The 5307-nt window shown below is 35.4% G+C and overlaps 1 pseudogene; it reads right to left on the bottom strand.

Moving 5' to 3' along the window:
• Nucleotides 1-2975, bottom strand: LOC130961392 (60S ribosomal protein L7-2-like; annotated as a pseudogene).
• Between the last annotated feature and the right edge of the window lie 2332 nt (nucleotides 2976-5307).

Below are 5307 nucleotides of genomic sequence, written 5' to 3'. Positions count from 1 at the left end.
CTAATTCATTCTCCTAATAAGCTCATTGATGTAGTTCTCCCTAGGGGTTGGCAAAAAAATCCAAATTTTGGATTTTAATCCAAATCCAAACCAAACCATTAAAAAAAAATCAGTTTTAAACCAAAAAAAATCCAAACCAAATTATATTTATTTTATAATTTGGTTTTTGATCCAATCCATTTAAATGGTTTTAAATCCGGATCGAGATCCAAATCCAAATTAAGATCCAAATCTTAAAAAACTAATTTGATTGAATTTAATTGACAAAAAGATTAGTACGTAAAATATTTCTCAATGAATATATTTAATCATGACTTTATATTATTGTACCTGTTTTCATTAGAGTTTTATAGCTTAATTATTTTGTATTCATTCTCTTATATCTATAACCATACAAATATATTACTTGATACCAGTACTGAAGATATTATCAAGCGATGTTGATAAAGACATGATTTAAAATCTCCCAAATTGGATTTACGAGCAACCTCGTTGACCACAATCTCTTGGTTATTTCTTTCACGTTAAAATTTTCTACAAATATAAGCATCATGTCGCATAATTGGTGCGGTACATATCTAAATGCAAAATCTCATGCCATTGATTTAATATATATATTAAATAAATAACTATTTTAAGTATATACTAAAATTAGTCATCAAGATAGAATATAATATTAGAATATAAAATATATATTAATAATGAATTAAATTACACACACATATATATAGATTTTTTTGTGGTATTCTTTTGATGTCTTGAGAATGATTAAATGTTATATAGATTAGTTATTGTCATTAGATTTATATAGAACCAAATTCTAGTTGTAAACTTGTAATGAACCTACACACTTTAAAATGACTTTAGTATTAATTTTACTTTTAAAAAATATGGTTTGAAAATTAAATTTCTAAAAACTGGTTTCAAAAGTGAATTTTTTGTTAAAATATCTAGTTTGAAAATTGGATTTTTAAAAACTAGTTTTAAAATTGGATTTTTGGTTGAAGAAACTGGTTTTAAAAAATCTGGTTTTAAAGCTGGATTTTATAAAAAAAACCAGATTTTAGATTTGAATTAAAAAAACCAGATTTTAGATATGAATTAAAAAAAAAAACCGAATTTAAAATCGGTTTTATATGTAAAACTGGATTTAAAACCGATTTATAAGTAAAACCGGATTTAAATTATAAAACCGATTTAAAATCGGTTTTTATTTTTACAAACCGGTTTAAAACCGGTTTTTCTCTTCAATCCAGTTCTGGTTTGGTTTTATGAACCATAAAACTGGTTCTGAAATGGATCCAGTTTGGATTTACAAAAATCCAAACCATGCCCACCCCTAGTTCTCCCTGTTTCCGGCATCTCCTCCTTCAACATAGTGGTTCCTCTTCTTCTTCAAGCCACCTAATGGAGCCTTGAGCTTAAATGGCCAAAGAAAGTTGTTTGCTTCCTTGAAATGTGGTCCAAATGTTATGATCTCATGGATAAGATCTTCAATGTAGATGATTCCATGTTCGCCCAGTGCCTGACGCGTCATCCAAGGAAAAAGTGAGTAGATAGAATGTATTAGAATTGTATACCCTAATGCTAAAAATAATATTACAGACCTTCTCAATGATAGAGTTGTCGGTTAGGGCAATTCTCTGCTTGTTCAACTTACCAAAGCCCCTCTTGTAAATAAGCTCTTTTACACTCTTCAGATTTGGGTATCTACAAAAGGAGAGGAATTGTTACGTTTAGACCAAAAAATAAGGGATTCATCACATTCAAAAGGTATGACAGCACAAGTCTACATACCCATAGGTCACATATGGATCAACCCGGTGAAGCATGTTCATTGTGGCCTTGTTGACTTTCAGGAACACACCATTGAAGATCTGTTGCAAAAAAGAAAACAGAGGCAAAGGGGTTAAACATTAGTATGGGTACTTTACAGTGTAAATAGCAAGATTTCAAACAGAGTATTACAAACAAGTACTAAAAACATTACATATTTTCTTAATTGACTAACTTGTCAAACTTCCATGACACTATATAGCCTCAAGACTTTTTGGGCAAATGCAGTGAAAACACAACATAAAGCCAAAAAACAAAAACATTAACACTCCTTGGGGAACAAAACAAGTGACAGAGAGAGGATCAAGAATATGAGAGCAGATGTGTCAACTCCCCTTTTTTTGTGACTCAACAACAAACAAAAATCTGCCTGTTCTAACATAAATTGAATAGTGTTTAACAAACCTATAACAGGGACTTTAATTCAAGTTGAAGCACCTCAATAATCATCACATTAAACATGGTTATAAAACAACAGTCATGAACTGTACTACTAACACCAAGTAAACCATAATAACACCCACACAAAAAATAACACAATAAGCTCAACATTTAATGATTATAAGCAGTACCTATCTCAACCTCAATAACTGCAAGATCTTTCTTGACTTGGGATCCATGGCATTGATACTAAAAAAACACAGCTCGAACAAGTAAGAATACCCAAATTACAGAATTGGTTAAAACTTGGGACACAGTATAAATAGCATAAATATGGAGTAACAAAGGAAACAACACATACCCACGGATGCGGATGATAAACAGGAGCTTAGCCTCTGGATCAACATAGAATCCACCTTTCAGCTTTGCTTCCCGCTTCAATTGGATCAGCTCCTTTTCCTGTAATGTAAAAGCGGGTCAATGTGGCGGAGAAAAATGCAAAGCGCAATAAAGGAAACATAAACAAACATTAAAACAGAGAAAAAGAGAAATAGATTAAGGTGAAATGTAACCTGCTCCTGGTATTCCTTTGCATATTGCTTTGCCCTGCTGTAAATGAGCTTGCGGCTTTCTGCTCTCTTCTTCTTTGCAGCATTAAGCTCCTCCTTTTTCTTCAAGGCCCATTCCTCCTCCCTCTTCTGCTTTTTAAGCAGAGACTCGGGAACAATTGCTTTCACCTCCTCACCCATTTCTGCCATTCATTCAAAATAAAAATATAAGTTATAATTAAAATCCAACAAAGAATTCATTAGTTTCATTTATTATACTGACATATTTCAACTCCAACTCAAAAGTTGAATTTTCAGTGTTTCAAAAAAGAAAACTACATGCTCTCTTAAACAATAAAAGATAGGTCCTTCCAATGTTTTTTAACAATCCATTTACATCAAATTTATACTAAGAACAGAGAACCTCCAATGTTTTTTTTTAAATAATAATCCAATTTTCCACACAACATGCTGAATACAAGCTAATCAAATCACGAGATATAATAGGAATAACACGGACAAGTCAAAAGAGTGACAGAAAAGAAATGAAGCCAAAACAAGGAATGAAAATCAACAAACAATAGATCTGGAAATCGCAGAAGATTGAAGGAAACACGAAGAGTGAAGAGAATAGACATTAACGTAGAGAATTGAGAGGAGACGAACTTGCTGAAAGTGGAATGCGAAGTCGCTCTGAGAGAGATTAGGATTTTTGTGTGCAACACTGAGATGAGAGGCTAAGTGAAGAAGGAGCTAGGGTTTTTGTAGTGCTCACTTCAGCTTAGCCTTCTCTTTCGTTTATTTACCATTCAAGGTCCCAACATTATTTTATTTTTTTTGGGCTTTAGCATTTTGGATAAAGCCCACTATTGAGGAGAAAATATTAAAATCAGTGGCCCAATGTTGATATTTCATAATAACTAAAAACAATAAAAATAAGTGGAGGAAATTCTCTCAGAAGGAGGGATGGAACTCTCAACAGGAGAGATAAATTAGAACTCAAGGTTCTATCTCCGTGATCTTATCTCCAGCCAAGATTTCATTTCAATCTTCTTTCCACAACCATTACTTTAAATTTGTTACCTGTTCACACCAACGCTCCCCCAATTCCCACACTCCAGCCCTTCCCGCATCAGTCTTTAACCAATATGACCATACCAAACATGGGTACTGAACCAATAGAAGGCACCACCATCACCCTCAATAATCAAACAAGTCCAGGCTTTCAAGATGATTGCGTCAAACTGATCAGAAAAATTATCACCGACAAAGAGATAAAGTACAAAACCATCAAGAACTCGCTAATGGGAATGTGGGGCAATCCCCAGAACGTTTCAATATCAGAGGTAGGAAGGAACAAAGTTCTTGTAAACTTTAAAGACAAACGCACAAGGAATAGGATCATAAAAAATGGTCCCTGGAACGTTAAAGGGCACCTAATGAATCTGTAGAGGTGGCTGTACGGAGAGGCAATACTGGACGTTAGCCATGACTTCATGGAGTTCTGGATACAAGTGCATGGGTTACCAATAGAGAAGTTAAATGCCGAAACAGCAAAGAGTATTGGTAATATGATTGGAATTGTTGGAGAGGTTGAAAACCCCATTAAGGAGGGAACCTTACAGAGGAACTTCCTAAGAATCAGAGTAGCGATCAACATCACTCAACCCCTCCAAACCGGGTTTTGGCTGAATAGAGGAGACAAACCCAAAACCTGGATAAGCTTCCGGTACGAGAGATTGTTGGATAGCTATTGCTTCAAGTGCGGTGTTATAGGCCACGAGAAGAAGAACTGTGACAAACCAATAGCTATGGCTTGTTGGGATACCACCAAGCCAAAATATGAAGCAAGATTAGCAGTGGATAGAGCTAGACCACTGTACACAACAAGGGAGGAAGAAGAAGACTGGAAAAAACACCTCAAAGAGAACGACGAAGCGCGTGGAAGTCAGTCGCGGGGAGGCGAAGAAGGGAATAGCCAATGCTCTGAAAACTACTACAATATCCAGCGGATAAAAGCAACGGTAGGAATGGAGACCCAATCAGGAGAAAGCAAGGAACAACAGACTGAAGAAAAAGGCGACGACAAGATGTTTGACCTGAGAGAAGTTAGCCGACTGCCACAAGAAAGAGACATAGAGTACCGTGAAGCGAGCCTACTCAACCTCCTCGAATCAGTCATTCACAATCTGCAAAGAGTAAAAGGAAAAGGCATCATGAGAGAAAAAGAAGCTTCTAGTAAGAAGAAAGGGACAGAGAAAGTAATCATGCATCCAAGTCAAGAAAGAGACCAAGTTGGGCCTTCTAATTGGATGCAACCCAATCCAACATAGGCTCAAGAAATAAGGAAGCATGAGATGCAGGTCCAGCAGAATGAAGGAAAAAATAATGTCCCATATGAACCAGGCCCAAACATAAACAGCACCAATAATCCAAAAAATCCATCAGATCTCCAATCACATTATGCAAGCATCAAAGCAGGCCACCAAGACCTTATCTGCCAATCTGAAAATCCGCTCAAACCTTAACAAGCCAATGGAAG

Source organism: Arachis stenosperma, chromosome 2, assembly GCF_014773155.1.
Source record: "Arachis stenosperma cultivar V10309 chromosome 2, arast.V10309.gnm1.PFL2, whole genome shotgun sequence".
Taxonomy (NCBI): Eukaryota; Viridiplantae; Streptophyta; class Magnoliopsida; order Fabales; family Fabaceae; genus Arachis; species Arachis stenosperma.
The sequence above is the reverse complement of the archived record's forward strand: the minus strand, read 5'-3'. Positions and strand labels throughout refer to the sequence as shown.